The sequence below is a fragment of the Brachyhypopomus gauderio genome, unplaced genomic scaffold (genome assembly GCF_052324685.1).
Source record: "Brachyhypopomus gauderio isolate BG-103 unplaced genomic scaffold, BGAUD_0.2 sc173, whole genome shotgun sequence".
Lineage (NCBI taxonomy): Eukaryota > Metazoa > Chordata > Actinopteri > Gymnotiformes > Hypopomidae > Brachyhypopomus > Brachyhypopomus gauderio.
The window spans coordinates 299128-313075 of NW_027506994.1; the positions used below are offsets into that span (position 1 = coordinate 299128).

Here is a 13948-nt window from a genome sequence, read left to right on the forward strand (position 1 = left end):
AATGGCCGAGCGGTCTAAGGCGCCAGACTCAAGTTGATGAAACTTCCAAAAGTAGGGGTTTCTGTTTTCCCAAAAGAGGCGTGGTTTCAAATCCCACTTCTGGCAAGTGTTTTTCCATCAACAAATGAATCTAGTTTTGCTGGAACATTCAACACAAGAGCTCATTATATAATGAGTAAATGAGAGAAAGAAAGAAACTCCTGTGACATCATAATTGAACATACTTGGACAATGTAATTTCAGGTTTATTGCTTTTCTTGAAATCTTCAGTTTTGACTGCCTAATCATTATAAGTCTGATTTCTAACAAGCAAAAACACGACCAGTCAGAATGGCCGAGGGGTCTAAGGCGCCAGACTCAAGTTGATAAAACTTCCAAAAGTTGGGATTTCTGGTCTCCCAAAGGAGGCGTGGGTTCAAATCCCACTTCTGACAAGTGTTTTTCAATCAACAAATGATTCTAGTTTTGCTGGAACATTCAACACAAGAGCTCATTACATAGTGAGTAAATGAGAGAAAGAAAGAAACTCCTGTGACATCATAATTGAACAAGCTTCAACAATGTAATTTCAGGTTTATTGCTTTTCTTGAAATCTTCAGTTTTGACTGCCTAATCATTAATAAGTCTGATTTCTAACAAGCAAAAATACCACCAGTCAGAATGGCCGAGCGGTCTAAGGCGCCAGACTCAAGTTGATAAAACTTCCAAAAGTTGGGTTTTCTGGTCTTACAAAGGAGGCGTGAGTTCAAATCCCACTTCTGACAAGTGTTTTTCAATCAACAAATGATTCTAGTTTTGCTGGAACATTCAACACAAGAGCTCATTACATAGTGAGTAAATGAGAGAAAGAAAGAAACTCCTGTGACATCATAATTGAACATACTTGGACAATGTAATTTCAGGTTTATTGCTTTTCTTGAAATCTTCAGTTTTGACTGCCTAATCATTAATAAGTCTGATTTCTAACTAGCAAAAGTACCAGCAGTCAGAATGGCCGAGCGGTCTAAGGCGCCAGACTCAAGTTGATAAAACTTCCAAAAGTTGGGTTTTCTGGTCTCCCAAAGGAGGCGTGGGTTCAAATCCCACTTCTGACAAGTGTTTTTCCATCAACAAATGAATGTAGTTTTGCTGGAACTTTCAACACAAGAGCTCATTATATAGTGAGTAAATGAGAGAAAGAAAGAAACTCCTGTGACATCATAATTGAACATACTTCAACAAAGTAATTTCAGGTTTATTGCTTTTCTTGAAATCTTCAGTTTTGACTGCCTAATCATTAATAAGTCTGATTTCTAACAAGCAAAAATACCACCAGTCAGAATGGCCGAGCGGTCTAAGGCGCCAGACTCAAGTTGATAAAACTTCCAAAAGTTGGGATTTCTGGTCTCCCAAAGGAGGCGTGGGTTCAAATCCCACTTCTGACAAGTGTTTTCAATCAACAAATGAATCTAGTTTTGATAGAACTACAAACACAATAGCTCATTATATAATGAGTAAATGAGAGAAATAAAGAAACTCTTGTGACATTATAAGTGAACAAGGTTCAACTCCAGTCAGAATGGCCGAGCGGTCTAAGGCGCCAGACTCAAGTTGATGAAACTTCCAAAAGTAGGGGTTTCTGTTTTCCCAAAAGAGGCGTGGTTTCAAATCCCACTTCTGGCAAGTGTTTTTCCATCAACAAATGAATCTAGTTTTGCTGGAACATTCAACACAAGAGCTCATTATATAATGAGTAAATGAGAGAAAGAAAGAAACTCCTGTGACATCATAATTGAACATACTTGGACAATGTAATTTCAGGTTTATTGCTTTTCTTGAAATCTTCAGTTTTGACTGCCTAATCATTATAAGTCTGATTTCTAACAAGCAAAAACACGACCAGTCAGAATGGCCGAGGGGTCTAAGGCGCCAGACTCAAGTTGATAAAACTTCCAAAAGTTGGGATTTCTGGTCTCCCAAAGGAGGCGTGGGTTCAAATCCCACTTCTGACAAGTGTTTTTCAATCAACAAATGATTCTAGTTTTGCTGGAACATTCAACACAAGAGCTCATTACATAGTGAGTAAATGAGAGAAAGAAAGAAACTCCTGTGACATCATAATTGAACAAGCTTCAACAATGTAATTTCAGGTTTATTGCTTTTCTTGAAATCTTCAGTTTTGACTGCCTAATCATTAATAAGTCTGATTTCTAACAAGCAAAAATACCACCAGTCAGAATGGCCGAGCGGTCTAAGGCGCCAGACTCAAGTTGATAAAACTTCCAAAAGTTGGGTTTTCTGGTCTCCCAAAGGAGGCGTGAGTTCAAATCCCACTTCTGACAAGTGTTTTTCAATCAACAAATGATTCTAGTTTTGCTGGAACATTCAACACAAGAGCTCATTACATAGTGAGTAAATGAGAGAAAGAAAGAAACTCCTGTGACATCATAATTGAACATACTTGGACAATGTAATTTCAGGTTTATTGCTTTTCTTGAAATCTTCAGTTTTGACTGCCTAATCATTAATAAGTCTGATTTCTAACTAGCAAAAGTACCAGCAGTCAGAATGGCCGAGCGGTCTAAGGCGCCAGACTCAAGTTGATAAAACTTCCAAAAGTTGGGTTTTCTGGTCTCCCAAAGGAGGCGTGGGTTCAAATCCCACTTCTGACAAGTGTTTTTCCATCAACAAATGAATGTAGTTTTGCTGGAACTTTCAACACAAGAGCTCATTATATAGTGAGTAAATGAGAGAAAGAAAGAAACTCCTGTGACATCATAATTGAACATACTTCAACAAAGTAATTTCAGGTTTATTGCTTTTCTTGAAATCTTCAGTTTTGACTGCCTAATCATTAATAAGTCTGATTTCTAACAAGCAAAAATACCACCAGTCAGAATGGCCGAGCGGTCTAAGGCGCCAGACTCAAGTTGATAAAACTTCCAAAAGTTGGGATTTCTGGTCTCCCAAAGGAGGCGTGGGTTCAAATCCCACTTCTGACAAGTGTTTTCAATCAACAAATGAATCTAGTTTTGATAGAACTACAAACACAATAGCTCATTATATAATGAGTAAATGAGAGAAATAAAGAAACTCTTGTGACATTATAAGTGAACAAGGTTCAACTCCAGTCAGAATGGCCGAGCGGTCTAAGGCGCCAGACTCAAGTTGATGAAACTTCCAAAAGTAGGGGTTTCTGTTTTCCCAAAAGAGGCGTGGTTTCAAATCCCACTTCTGGCAAGTGTTTTTCCATCAACAAATGAATCTAGTTTTGCTGGAACATTCAACACAAGAGCTCATTATATAATGAGTAAATGAGAGAAAGAAAGAAACTCCTGTGACATCATAATTGAACATACTTGGACAATGTAATTTCAGGTTTATTGCTTTTCTTGAAATCTTCAGTTTTGACTGCCTAATCATTATAAGTCTGATTTCTAACAAGCAAAAACACGACCAGTCAGAATGGCCGAGGGGTCTAAGGCGCCAGACTCAAGTTGATAAAACTTCCAAAAGTTGGGATTTCTGGTCTCCCAAAGGAGGCGTGGGTTCAAATCCCACTTCTGACAAGTGTTTTTCAATCAACAAATGATTCTAGTTTTGCTGGAACATTCAACACAAGAGCTCATTACATAGTGAGTAAATGAGAGAAAGAAAGAAACTCCTGTGACATCATAATTGAACAAGCTTCAACAATGTAATTTCAGGTTTATTGCTTTTCTTGAAATCTTCAGTTTTGACTGCCTAATCATTAATAAGTCTGATTTCTAACAAGCAAAAATACCACCAGTCAGAATGGCCGAGCGGTCTAAGGCGCCAGACTCAAGTTGATAAAACTTCCAAAAGTTGGGTTTTCTGGTCTCCCAAAGGAGGCGTGGGTTCAAATCCCACTTCTGACAAGTGTTTTTCCATCAACAAATGAATGTAGTTTTGCTGGAACTTTCAACACAAGAGCTCATTATATAGTGAGTAAATGAGAGAAAGAAAGAAACTCCTGTGACATCATAATTGAACATACTTCAACAAAGTAATTTCAGGTTTATTGCTTTTCTTGAAATCTTCAGTTTTGACTGCCTAATCATTAATAAGTCTGATTTCTAACAAGCAAAAATACCACCAGTCAGAATGGCCGAGCGGTCTAAGGCGCCAGACTCAAGTTGATAAAACTTCCAAAAGTTGGGATTTCTGGTCTCCCAAAGGAGGCGTGGGTTCAAATCCCACTTCTGACAAGTGTTTTCAATCAACAAATGAATCTAGTTTTGATAGAACTACAAACACAATAGCTCATTATATAATGAGTAAATGAGAGAAATAAAGAAACTCTTGTGACATTATAAGTGAACAAGGTTCAACTCCAGTCAGAATGGCCGAGCGGTCTAAGGCGCCAGACTCAAGTTGATGAAACTTCCAAAAGTAGGGGTTTCTGTTTTCCCAAAAGAGGCGTGGTTTCAAATCCCACTTCTGGCAAGTGTTTTTCCATCAACAAATGAATCTAGTTTTGCTGGAACATTCAACACAAGAGCTCATTATATAATGAGTAAATGAGAGAAAGAAAGAAACTCCTGTGACATCATAATTGAACATACTTGGACAATGTAATTTCAGGTTTATTGCTTTTCTTGAAATCTTCAGTTTTGACTGCCTAATCATTATAAGTCTGATTTCTAACAAGCAAAAACACGACCAGTCAGAATGGCCGAGGGGTCTAAGGCGCCAGACTCAAGTTGATAAAACTTCCAAAAGTTGGGATTTCTGGTCTCCCAAAGGAGGCGTGGGTTCAAATCCCACTTCTGACAAGTGTTTTTCAATCAACAAATGATTCTAGTTTTGCTGGAACATTCAACACAAGAGCTCATTACATAGTGAGTAAATGAGAGAAAGAAAGAAACTCCTGTGACATCATAATTGAACAAGCTTCAACAATGTAATTTCAGGTTTATTGCTTTTCTTGAAATCTTCAGTTTTGACTGCCTAATCATTAATAAGTCTGATTTCTAACAAGCAAAAATACCACCAGTCAGAATGGCCGAGCGGTCTAAGGCGCCAGACTCAAGTTGATAAAACTTCCAAAAGTTGGGTTTTCTGGTCTTACAAAGGAGGCGTGAGTTCAAATCCCACTTCTGACAAGTGTTTTTCAATCAACAAATGATTCTAGTTTTGCTGGAACATTCAACACAAGAGCTCATTACATAGTGAGTAAATGAGAGAAAGAAAGAAACTCCTGTGACATCATAATTGAACATACTTGGACAATGTAATTTCAGGTTTATTGCTTTTCTTGAAATCTTCAGTTTTGACTGCCTAATCATTAATAAGTCTGATTTCTAACTAGCAAAAGTACCAGCAGTCAGAATGGCCGAGCGGTCTAAGGCGCCAGACTCAAGTTGATAAAACTTCCAAAAGTTGGGTTTTCTGGTCTCCCAAAGGAGGCGTGGGTTCAAATCCCACTTCTGACAAGTGTTTTTCCATCAACAAATGAATGTAGTTTTGCTGGAACTTTCAACACAAGAGCTCATTATATAGTGAGTAAATGAGAGAAAGAAAGAAACTCCTGTGACATCATAATTGAACATACTTCAACAAAGTAATTTCAGGTTTATTGCTTTTCTTGAAATCTTCAGTTTTGACTGCCTAATCATTAATAAGTCTGATTTCTAACAAGCAAAAATAACACCAGTCAGAATGGCCGAGCGGTCTAAGGCGCCAGACTCAAGTTGATAAAACTTCCAAAAGTTGGGATTTCTGGTCTCCCAAAGGAGGCGTGGGTTCAAATCCCACTTCTGACAAGTGTTTTCAATCAACAAATGAATCTAGTTTTGATAGAACTACAAACACAATAGCTCATTATATAATGAGTAAATGAGAGAAATAAAGAAACTCTTGTGACATTATAAGTGAACAAGGTTCAACTCCAGTCAGAATGGCCGAGCGGTCTAAGGCGCCAGACTCAAGTTGATGAAACTTCCAAAAGTAGGGGTTTCTGTTTTCCCAAAAGAGGCGTGGTTTCAAATCCCACTTCTGGCAAGTGTTTTTCCATCAACAAATGAATCTAGTTTTGCTGGAACATTCAACACAAGAGCTCATTATATAATGAGTAAATGAGAGAAAGAAAGAAACTCCTGTGACATCATAATTGAACATACTTGGACAATGTAATTTCAGGTTTATTGCTTTTCTTGAAATCTTCAGTTTTGACTGCCTAATCATTATAAGTCTGATTTCTAACAAGCAAAAACACGACCAGTCAGAATGGCCGAGGGGTCTAAGGCGCCAGACTCAAGTTGATAAAACTTCCAAAAGTTGGGATTTCTGGTCTCCCAAAGGAGGCGTGGGTTCAAATCCCACTTCTGACAAGTGTTTTTCAATCAACAAATGATTCTAGTTTTGCTGGAACATTCAACACAAGAGCTCATTACATAGTGAGTAAATGAGAGAAAGAAAGAAACTCCTGTGACATCATAATTGAACAAGCTTCAACAATGTAATTTCAGGTTTATTGCTTTTCTTGAAATCTTCAGTTTTGACTGCCTAATCATTAATAAGTCTGATTTCTAACAAGCAAAAATACCACCAGTCAGAATGGCCGAGCGGTCTAAGGCGCCAGACTCAAGTTGATAAAACTTCCAAAAGTTGGGTTTTCTGGTCTCCCAAAGGAGGCGTGAGTTCAAATCCCACTTCTGACAAGTGTTTTTCAATCAACAAATGATTCTAGTTTTGCTGGAACATTCAACACAAGAGCTCATTACATAGTGAGTAAATGAGAGAAAGAAAGAAACTCCTGTGACATCATAATTGAACATACTTGGACAATGTAATTTCAGGTTTATTGCTTTTCTTGAAATCTTCAGTTTTGACTGCCTAATCATTAATAAGTCTGATTTCTAACTAGCAAAAGTACCAGCAGTCAGAATGGCCGAGCGGTCTAAGGCGCCAGACTCAAGTTGATAAAACTTCCAAAAGTTGGGTTTTCTGGTCTCCCAAAGGAGGCGTGGGTTCAAATCCCACTTCTGACAAGTGTTTTTCCATCAACAAATGAATGTAGTTTTGCTGGAACTTTCAACACAAGAGCTCATTATATAGTGAGTAAATGAGAGAAAGAAAGAAACTCCTGTGACATCATAATTGAACATACTTCAACAAAGTAATTTCAGGTTTATTGCTTTTCTTGAAATCTTCAGTTTTGACTGCCTAATCATTAATAAGTCTGATTTCTAACAAGCAAAAATACCACCAGTCAGAATGGCCGAGCGGTCTAAGGCGCCAGACTCAAGTTGATAAAACTTCCAAAAGTTGGGATTTCTGGTCTCCCAAAGGAGGCGTGGGTTCAAATCCCACTTCTGACAAGTGTTTTCAATCAACAAATGAATCTAGTTTTGATAGAACTACAAACACAATAGCTCATTATATAATGAGTAAATGAGAGAAATAAAGAAACTCTTGTGACATTATAAGTGAACAAGGTTCAACTCCAGTCAGAATGGCCGAGCGGTCTAAGGCGCCAGACTCAAGTTGATGAAACTTCCAAAAGTAGGGGTTTCTGTTTTCCCAAAAGAGGCGTGGTTTCAAATCCCACTTCTGGCAAGTGTTTTTCCATCAACAAATGAATCTAGTTTTGCTGGAACATTCAACACAAGAGCTCATTATATAATGAGTAAATGAGAGAAAGAAAGAAACTCCTGTGACATCATAATTGAACATACTTGGACAATGTAATTTCAGGTTTATTGCTTTTCTTGAAATCTTCAGTTTTGACTGCCTAATCATTATAAGTCTGATTTCTAACAAGCAAAAACACGACCAGTCAGAATGGCCGAGGGGTCTAAGGCGCCAGACTCAAGTTGATAAAACTTCCAAAAGTTGGGATTTCTGGTCTCCCAAAGGAGGCGTGGGTTCAAATCCCACTTCTGACAAGTGTTTTTCAATCAACAAATGATTCTAGTTTTGCTGGAACATTCAACACAAGAGCTCATTACATAGTGAGTAAATGAGAGAAAGAAAGAAACTCCTGTGACATCATAATTGAACAAGCTTCAACAATGTAATTTCAGGTTTATTGCTTTTCTTGAAATCTTCAGTTTTGACTGCCTAATCATTAATAAGTCTGATTTCTAACAAGCAAAAATACCACCAGTCAGAATGGCCGAGCGGTCTAAGGCGCCAGACTCAAGTTGATAAAACTTCCAAAAGTTGGGTTTTCTGGTCTCCCAAAGGAGGCGTGAGTTCAAATCCCACTTCTGACAAGTGTTTTTCAATCAACAAATGATTCTAGTTTTGCTGGAACATTCAACACAAGAGCTCATTACATAGTGAGTAAATGAGAGAAAGAAAGAAACTCCTGTGACATCATAATTGAACATACTTGGACAATGTAATTTCAGGTTTATTGCTTTTCTTGAAATCTTCAGTTTTGACTGCCTAATCATTAATAAGTCTGATTTCTAACTAGCAAAAGTACCAGCAGTCAGAATGGCCGAGCGGTCTAAGGCGCCAGACTCAAGTTGATAAAACTTCCAAAAGTTGGGTTTTCTGGTCTCCCAAAGGAGGCGTGGGTTCAAATCCCACTTCTGACAAGTGTTTTTCCATCAACAAATGAATGTAGTTTTGCTGGAACTTTCAACACAAGAGCTCATTATATAGTGAGTAAATGAGAGAAAGAAAGAAACTCCTGTGACATCATAATTGAACATACTTCAACAAAGTAATTTCAGGTTTATTGCTTTTCTTGAAATCTTCAGTTTTGACTGCCTAATCATTAATAAGTCTGATTTCTAACAAGCAAAAATACCACCAGTCAGAATGGCCGAGCGGTCTAAGGCGCCAGACTCAAGTTGATAAAACTTCCAAAAGTTGGGATTTCTGGTCTCCCAAAGGAGGCGTGGGTTCAAATCCCACTTCTGACAAGTGTTTTCAATCAACAAATGAATCTAGTTTTGATAGAACTACAAACACAATAGCTCATTATATAATGAGTAAATGAGAGAAATAAAGAAACTCTTGTGACATTATAAGTGAACAAGGTTCAACTCCAGTCAGAATGGCCGAGCGGTCTAAGGCGCCAGACTCAAGTTGATGAAACTTCCAAAAGTAGGGGTTTCTGTTTTCCCAAAAGAGGCGTGGTTTCAAATCCCACTTCTGGCAAGTGTTTTTCCATCAACAAATGAATCTAGTTTTGCTGGAACATTCAACACAAGAGCTCATTATATAATGAGTAAATGAGAGAAAGAAAGAAACTCCTGTGACATCATAATTGAACATACTTGGACAATGTAATTTCAGGTTTATTGCTTTTCTTGAAATCTTCAGTTTTGACTGCCTAATCATTATAAGTCTGATTTCTAACAAGCAAAAACACGACCAGTCAGAATGGCCGAGGGGTCTAAGGCGCCAGACTCAAGTTGATAAAACTTCCAAAAGTTGGGATTTCTGGTCTCCCAAAGGAGGCGTGGGTTCAAATCCCACTTCTGACAAGTGTTTTTCAATCAACAAATGATTCTAGTTTTGCTGGAACATTCAACACAAGAGCTCATTACATAGTGAGTAAATGAGAGAAAGAAAGAAACTCCTGTGACATCATAATTGAACAAGCTTCAACAATGTAATTTCAGGTTTATTGCTTTTCTTGAAATCTTCAGTTTTGACTGCCTAATCATTAATAAGTCTGATTTCTAACAAGCAAAAATACCACCAGTCAGAATGGCCGAGCGGTCTAAGGCGCCAGACTCAAGTTGATAAAACTTCCAAAAGTTGGGTTTTCTGGTCTCCCAAAGGAGGCGTGAGTTCAAATCCCACTTCTGACAAGTGTTTTTCAATCAACAAATGATTCTAGTTTTGCTGGAACATTCAACACAAGAGCTCATTACATAGTGAGTAAATGAGAGAAAGAAAGAAACTCCTGTGACATCATAATTGAACATACTTGGACAATGTAATTTCAGGTTTATTGCTTTTCTTGAAATCTTCAGTTTTGACTGCCTAATCATTAATAAGTCTGATTTCTAACTAGCAAAAGTACCAGCAGTCAGAATGGCCGAGCGGTCTAAGGCGCCAGACTCAAGTTGATAAAACTTCCAAAAGTTGGGTTTTCTGGTCTCCCAAAGGAGGCGTGGGTTCAAATCCCACTTCTGACAAGTGTTTTTCCATCAACAAATGAATGTAGTTTTGCTGGAACTTTCAACACAAGAGCTCATTATATAGTGAGTAAATGAGAGAAAGAAAGAAACTCCTGTGACATCATAATTGAACATACTTCAACAAAGTAATTTCAGGTTTATTGCTTTTCTTGAAATCTTCAGTTTTGACTGCCTAATCATTAATAAGTCTGATTTCTAACAAGCAAAAATACCACCAGTCAGAATGGCCGAGCGGTCTAAGGCGCCAGACTCAAGTTGATAAAACTTCCAAAAGTTGGGATTTCTGGTCTCCCAAAGGAGGTGTGGGTTCAAATCCCACTTCTGACAAGTGTTTTCAATCAACAAATGAATCTAGTTTTGATAGAACTACAAACACAATAGCTCATTATATAATGAGTAAATGAGAGAAATAAAGAAACTCTTGTGACATTATAAGTGAACAAGGTTCAACTCCAGTCAGAATGGCCGAGCGGTCTAAGGCGCCAGACTCAAGTTGATGAAACTTCCAAAAGTAGGGGTTTCTGTTTTCCCAAAAGAGGCGTGGTTTCAAATCCCACTTCTGGCAAGTGTTTTTCCATCAACAAATGAATCTAGTTTTGCTGGAACATTCAACACAAGAGCTCATTATATAATGAGTAAATGAGAGAAAGAAAGAAACTCCTGTGACATCATAATTGAACATACTTGGACAATGTAATTTCAGGTTTATTGCTTTTCTTGAAATCTTCAGTTTTGACTGCCTAATCATTATAAGTCTGATTTCTAACAAGCAAAAACACGACCAGTCAGAATGGCCGAGGGGTCTAAGGCGCCAGACTCAAGTTGATAAAACTTCCAAAAGTTGGGATTTCTGGTCTCCCAAAGGAGGCGTGGGTTCAAATCCCACTTCTGACAAGTGTTTTTCAATCAACAAATGATTCTAGTTTTGCTGGAACATTCAACACAAGAGCTCATTACATAGTGAGTAAATGAGAGAAAGAAAGAAACTCCTGTGACATCATAATTGAACAAGCTTCAACAATGTAATTTCAGGTTTATTGCTTTTCTTGAAATCTTCAGTTTTGACTGCCTAATCATTAATAAGTCTGATTTCTAACAAGCAAAAATACCACCAGTCAGAATGGCCGAGCGGTCTAAGGCGCCAGACTCAAGTTGATAAAACTTCCAAAAGTTGGGTTTTCTGGTCTCCCAAAGGAGGCGTGAGTTCAAATCCCACTTCTGACAAGTGTTTTTCAATCAACAAATGATTCTAGTTTTGCTGGAACATTCAACACAAGAGCTCATTACATAGTGAGTAAATGAGAGAAAGAAAGAAACTCCTGTGACATCATAATTGAACATACTTGGACAATGTAATTTCAGGTTTATTGCTTTTCTTGAAATCTTCAGTTTTGACTGCCTAATCATTAATAAGTCTGATTTCTAACTAGCAAAAGTACCAGCAGTCAGAATGGCCGAGCGGTCTAAGGCGCCAGACTCAAGTTGATAAAACTTCCAAAAGTTGGGTTTTCTGGTCTCCCAAAGGAGGCGTGGGTTCAAATCCCACTTCTGACAAGTGTTTTTCCATCAACAAATGAATGTAGTTTTGCTGGAACTTTCAACACAAGAGCTCATTATATAGTGAGTAAATGAGAGAAAGAAAGAAACTCCTGTGACATCATAATTGAACATACTTCAACAAAGTAATTTCAGGTTTATTGCTTTTCTTGAAATCTTCAGTTTTGACTGCCTAATCATTAATAAGTCTGATTTCTAACAAGCAAAAATACCACCAGTCAGAATGGCCGAGCGGTCTAAGGCGCCAGACTCAAGTTGATAAAACTTCCAAAAGTTGGGATTTCTGGTCTCCCAAAGGAGGCGTGGGTTCAAATCCCACTTCTGACAAGTGTTTTCAATCAACAAATGAATCTAGTTTTGATAGAACTACAAACACAATAGCTCATTATATAATGAGTAAATGAGAGAAATAAAGAAACTCTTGTGACATTATAAGTGAACAAGGTTCAACTCCAGTCAGAATGGCCGAGCGGTCTAAGGCGCCAGACTCAAGTTGATGAAACTTCCAAAAGTAGGGGTTTCTGTTTTCCCAAAAGAGGCGTGGTTTCAAATCCCACTTCTGGCAAGTGTTTTTCCATCAACAAATGAATCTAGTTTTGCTGGAACATTCAACACAAGAGCTCATTATATAATGAGTAAATGAGAGAAAGAAAGAAACTCCTGTGACATCATAATTGAACATACTTGGACAATGTAATTTCAGGTTTATTGCTTTTCTTGAAATCTTCAGTTTTGACTGCCTAATCATTATAAGTCTGATTTCTAACAAGCAAAAACACGACCAGTCAGAATGGCCGAGGGGTCTAAGGCGCCAGACTCAAGTTGATAAAACTTCCAAAAGTTGGGATTTCTGGTCTCCCAAAGGAGGCGTGGGTTCAAATCCCACTTCTGACAAGTGTTTTTCAATCAACAAATGATTCTAGTTTTGCTGGAACATTCAACACAAGAGCTCATTACATAGTGAGTAAATGAGAGAAAGAAAGAAACTCCTGTGACATCATAATTGAACAAGCTTCAACAATGTAATTTCAGGTTTATTGCTTTTCTTGAAATCTTCAGTTTTGACTGCCTAATCATTAATAAGTCTGATTTCTAACAAGCAAAAATACCACCAGTCAGAATGGCCGAGCGGTCTAAGGCGCCAGACTCAAGTTGATAAAACTTCCAAAAGTTGGGTTTTCTGGTCTCCCAAAGGAGGCGTGAGTTCAAATCCCACTTCTGACAAGTGTTTTTCAATCAACAAATGATTCTAGTTTTGCTGGAACATTCAACACAAGAGCTCATTACATAGTGAGTAAATGAGAGAAAGAAAGAAACTCCTGTGACATCATAATTGAACATACTTGGACAATGTAATTTCAGGTTTATTGCTTTTCTTGAAATCTTCAGTTTTGACTGCCTAATCATTAATAAGTCTGATTTCTAACTAGCAAAAGTACCAGCAGTCAGAATGGCCGAGCGGTCTAAGGCGCCAGACTCAAGTTGATAAAACTTCCAAAAGTTGGGTTTTCTGGTCTCCCAAAGGAGGCGTGGGTTCAAATCCCACTTCTGACAAGTGTTTTTCCATCAACAAATGAATGTAGTTTTGCTGGAACTTTCAACACAAGAGCTCATTATATAGTGAGTAAATGAGAGAAAGAAAGAAACTCCTGTGACATCATAATTGAACATACTTCAACAAAGTAATTTCAGGTTTATTGCTTTTCTTGAAATCTTCAGTTTTGACTGCCTAATCATTAATAAGTCTGATTTCTAACAAGCAAAAATACCACCAGTCAGAATGGCCGAGCGGTCTAAGGCGCCAGACTCAAGTTGATAAAACTTCCAAAAGTTGGGATTTCTGGTCTCCCAAAGGAGGCGTGGGTTCAAATCCCACTTCTGACAAGTGTTTTCAATCAACAAATGAATCTAGTTTTGATAGAACTACAAACACAATAGCTCATTATATAATGAGTAAATGAGAGAAATAAAGAAACTCTTGTGACATTATAAGTGAACAAGGTTCAACTCCAGTCAGAATGGCCGAGCGGTCTAAGGCGCCAGACTCAAGTTGATGAAACTTCCAAAAGTAGGGGTTTCTGTTTTCCCAAAAGAGGCGTGGTTTCAAATCCCACTTCTGGCAAGTGTTTTTCCATCAACAAATGAATCTAGTTTTGCTGGAACATTCAACACAAGAGCTCATTATATAATGAGTAAATGAGAGAAAGAAAGAAACTCCTGTGACATCATAATTGAACATACTTGGACAATGTAATTTCAGGTTTATTGCTTTTCTTGAAATC

At 37.9% G+C, this 13948-nt stretch overlaps 33 non-coding genes across 33 annotated transcripts; all 33 read left to right on the top strand.

Moving 5' to 3' along the window:
- The first annotated feature begins 324 nt into the window (after window positions 1–324).
- trnal-caa (transfer RNA leucine (anticodon CAA)) lies at window positions 325–434 on the top strand. Its single transcript has 2 exons — window positions 325–362; window positions 389–434. It is a non-coding gene; the product is annotated as a tRNA-Leu (tRNA).
- Window positions 435–984: 550 nt separating this feature from the next.
- trnal-caa (transfer RNA leucine (anticodon CAA)) lies at window positions 985–1094 on the top strand. The gene is made up of 2 exons: window positions 985–1022; window positions 1049–1094. It is a non-coding gene; the product is annotated as a tRNA-Leu (tRNA).
- Window positions 1095–1314: 220 nt separating this feature from the next.
- On the top strand, window positions 1315–1424 carry trnal-caa (transfer RNA leucine (anticodon CAA)). The gene is made up of 2 exons: window positions 1315–1352; window positions 1379–1424. It is a non-coding gene; the product is annotated as a tRNA-Leu (tRNA).
- Window positions 1425–1881: 457 nt separating this feature from the next.
- trnal-caa (transfer RNA leucine (anticodon CAA)) lies at window positions 1882–1991 on the top strand. The gene is made up of 2 exons: window positions 1882–1919; window positions 1946–1991. It is a non-coding gene; the product is annotated as a tRNA-Leu (tRNA).
- Window positions 1992–2211: 220 nt separating this feature from the next.
- Window positions 2212–2321, top strand: trnal-caa (transfer RNA leucine (anticodon CAA)). The gene is made up of 2 exons: window positions 2212–2249; window positions 2276–2321. It is a non-coding gene; the product is annotated as a tRNA-Leu (tRNA).
- A 220-nt stretch (window positions 2322–2541) lies between these two features.
- Window positions 2542–2651, top strand: trnal-caa (transfer RNA leucine (anticodon CAA)). Its single transcript has 2 exons — window positions 2542–2579; window positions 2606–2651. It is a non-coding gene; the product is annotated as a tRNA-Leu (tRNA).
- A 220-nt stretch (window positions 2652–2871) lies between these two features.
- trnal-caa (transfer RNA leucine (anticodon CAA)) lies at window positions 2872–2981 on the top strand. The gene is made up of 2 exons: window positions 2872–2909; window positions 2936–2981. It is a non-coding gene; the product is annotated as a tRNA-Leu (tRNA).
- Window positions 2982–3438: 457 nt separating this feature from the next.
- On the top strand, window positions 3439–3548 carry trnal-caa (transfer RNA leucine (anticodon CAA)). The gene is made up of 2 exons: window positions 3439–3476; window positions 3503–3548. It is a non-coding gene; the product is annotated as a tRNA-Leu (tRNA).
- Window positions 3549–3768: 220 nt separating this feature from the next.
- Window positions 3769–3878, top strand: trnal-caa (transfer RNA leucine (anticodon CAA)). Its single transcript has 2 exons — window positions 3769–3806; window positions 3833–3878. It is a non-coding gene; the product is annotated as a tRNA-Leu (tRNA).
- Window positions 3879–4098: 220 nt separating this feature from the next.
- trnal-caa (transfer RNA leucine (anticodon CAA)) lies at window positions 4099–4208 on the top strand. Its single transcript has 2 exons — window positions 4099–4136; window positions 4163–4208. It is a non-coding gene; the product is annotated as a tRNA-Leu (tRNA).
- A 457-nt stretch (window positions 4209–4665) lies between these two features.
- Window positions 4666–4775, top strand: trnal-caa (transfer RNA leucine (anticodon CAA)). The gene is made up of 2 exons: window positions 4666–4703; window positions 4730–4775. It is a non-coding gene; the product is annotated as a tRNA-Leu (tRNA).
- Window positions 4776–5325: 550 nt separating this feature from the next.
- trnal-caa (transfer RNA leucine (anticodon CAA)) lies at window positions 5326–5435 on the top strand. Its single transcript has 2 exons — window positions 5326–5363; window positions 5390–5435. It is a non-coding gene; the product is annotated as a tRNA-Leu (tRNA).
- A 220-nt stretch (window positions 5436–5655) lies between these two features.
- trnal-caa (transfer RNA leucine (anticodon CAA)) lies at window positions 5656–5765 on the top strand. Its single transcript has 2 exons — window positions 5656–5693; window positions 5720–5765. It is a non-coding gene; the product is annotated as a tRNA-Leu (tRNA).
- A 457-nt stretch (window positions 5766–6222) lies between these two features.
- trnal-caa (transfer RNA leucine (anticodon CAA)) lies at window positions 6223–6332 on the top strand. The gene is made up of 2 exons: window positions 6223–6260; window positions 6287–6332. It is a non-coding gene; the product is annotated as a tRNA-Leu (tRNA).
- Window positions 6333–6552: 220 nt separating this feature from the next.
- Window positions 6553–6662, top strand: trnal-caa (transfer RNA leucine (anticodon CAA)). The gene is made up of 2 exons: window positions 6553–6590; window positions 6617–6662. It is a non-coding gene; the product is annotated as a tRNA-Leu (tRNA).
- Window positions 6663–6882: 220 nt separating this feature from the next.
- On the top strand, window positions 6883–6992 carry trnal-caa (transfer RNA leucine (anticodon CAA)). Its single transcript has 2 exons — window positions 6883–6920; window positions 6947–6992. It is a non-coding gene; the product is annotated as a tRNA-Leu (tRNA).
- Window positions 6993–7212: 220 nt separating this feature from the next.
- Window positions 7213–7322, top strand: trnal-caa (transfer RNA leucine (anticodon CAA)). Its single transcript has 2 exons — window positions 7213–7250; window positions 7277–7322. It is a non-coding gene; the product is annotated as a tRNA-Leu (tRNA).
- A 457-nt stretch (window positions 7323–7779) lies between these two features.
- trnal-caa (transfer RNA leucine (anticodon CAA)) lies at window positions 7780–7889 on the top strand. The gene is made up of 2 exons: window positions 7780–7817; window positions 7844–7889. It is a non-coding gene; the product is annotated as a tRNA-Leu (tRNA).
- Window positions 7890–8109: 220 nt separating this feature from the next.
- trnal-caa (transfer RNA leucine (anticodon CAA)) lies at window positions 8110–8219 on the top strand. Its single transcript has 2 exons — window positions 8110–8147; window positions 8174–8219. It is a non-coding gene; the product is annotated as a tRNA-Leu (tRNA).
- A 220-nt stretch (window positions 8220–8439) lies between these two features.
- trnal-caa (transfer RNA leucine (anticodon CAA)) lies at window positions 8440–8549 on the top strand. The gene is made up of 2 exons: window positions 8440–8477; window positions 8504–8549. It is a non-coding gene; the product is annotated as a tRNA-Leu (tRNA).
- Window positions 8550–8769: 220 nt separating this feature from the next.
- trnal-caa (transfer RNA leucine (anticodon CAA)) lies at window positions 8770–8879 on the top strand. Its single transcript has 2 exons — window positions 8770–8807; window positions 8834–8879. It is a non-coding gene; the product is annotated as a tRNA-Leu (tRNA).
- A 457-nt stretch (window positions 8880–9336) lies between these two features.
- On the top strand, window positions 9337–9446 carry trnal-caa (transfer RNA leucine (anticodon CAA)). Its single transcript has 2 exons — window positions 9337–9374; window positions 9401–9446. It is a non-coding gene; the product is annotated as a tRNA-Leu (tRNA).
- A 220-nt stretch (window positions 9447–9666) lies between these two features.
- trnal-caa (transfer RNA leucine (anticodon CAA)) lies at window positions 9667–9776 on the top strand. Its single transcript has 2 exons — window positions 9667–9704; window positions 9731–9776. It is a non-coding gene; the product is annotated as a tRNA-Leu (tRNA).
- A 220-nt stretch (window positions 9777–9996) lies between these two features.
- On the top strand, window positions 9997–10106 carry trnal-caa (transfer RNA leucine (anticodon CAA)). Its single transcript has 2 exons — window positions 9997–10034; window positions 10061–10106. It is a non-coding gene; the product is annotated as a tRNA-Leu (tRNA).
- A 220-nt stretch (window positions 10107–10326) lies between these two features.
- On the top strand, window positions 10327–10436 carry trnal-caa (transfer RNA leucine (anticodon CAA)). The gene is made up of 2 exons: window positions 10327–10364; window positions 10391–10436. It is a non-coding gene; the product is annotated as a tRNA-Leu (tRNA).
- Window positions 10437–10893: 457 nt separating this feature from the next.
- On the top strand, window positions 10894–11003 carry trnal-caa (transfer RNA leucine (anticodon CAA)). The gene is made up of 2 exons: window positions 10894–10931; window positions 10958–11003. It is a non-coding gene; the product is annotated as a tRNA-Leu (tRNA).
- A 220-nt stretch (window positions 11004–11223) lies between these two features.
- trnal-caa (transfer RNA leucine (anticodon CAA)) lies at window positions 11224–11333 on the top strand. The gene is made up of 2 exons: window positions 11224–11261; window positions 11288–11333. It is a non-coding gene; the product is annotated as a tRNA-Leu (tRNA).
- A 220-nt stretch (window positions 11334–11553) lies between these two features.
- trnal-caa (transfer RNA leucine (anticodon CAA)) lies at window positions 11554–11663 on the top strand. The gene is made up of 2 exons: window positions 11554–11591; window positions 11618–11663. It is a non-coding gene; the product is annotated as a tRNA-Leu (tRNA).
- A 220-nt stretch (window positions 11664–11883) lies between these two features.
- Window positions 11884–11993, top strand: trnal-caa (transfer RNA leucine (anticodon CAA)). The gene is made up of 2 exons: window positions 11884–11921; window positions 11948–11993. It is a non-coding gene; the product is annotated as a tRNA-Leu (tRNA).
- A 457-nt stretch (window positions 11994–12450) lies between these two features.
- Window positions 12451–12560, top strand: trnal-caa (transfer RNA leucine (anticodon CAA)). Its single transcript has 2 exons — window positions 12451–12488; window positions 12515–12560. It is a non-coding gene; the product is annotated as a tRNA-Leu (tRNA).
- A 220-nt stretch (window positions 12561–12780) lies between these two features.
- Window positions 12781–12890, top strand: trnal-caa (transfer RNA leucine (anticodon CAA)). The gene is made up of 2 exons: window positions 12781–12818; window positions 12845–12890. It is a non-coding gene; the product is annotated as a tRNA-Leu (tRNA).
- A 220-nt stretch (window positions 12891–13110) lies between these two features.
- trnal-caa (transfer RNA leucine (anticodon CAA)) lies at window positions 13111–13220 on the top strand. Its single transcript has 2 exons — window positions 13111–13148; window positions 13175–13220. It is a non-coding gene; the product is annotated as a tRNA-Leu (tRNA).
- Window positions 13221–13440: 220 nt separating this feature from the next.
- On the top strand, window positions 13441–13550 carry trnal-caa (transfer RNA leucine (anticodon CAA)). Its single transcript has 2 exons — window positions 13441–13478; window positions 13505–13550. It is a non-coding gene; the product is annotated as a tRNA-Leu (tRNA).
- Window positions 13551–13948: the final 398 nt, after the last annotated feature.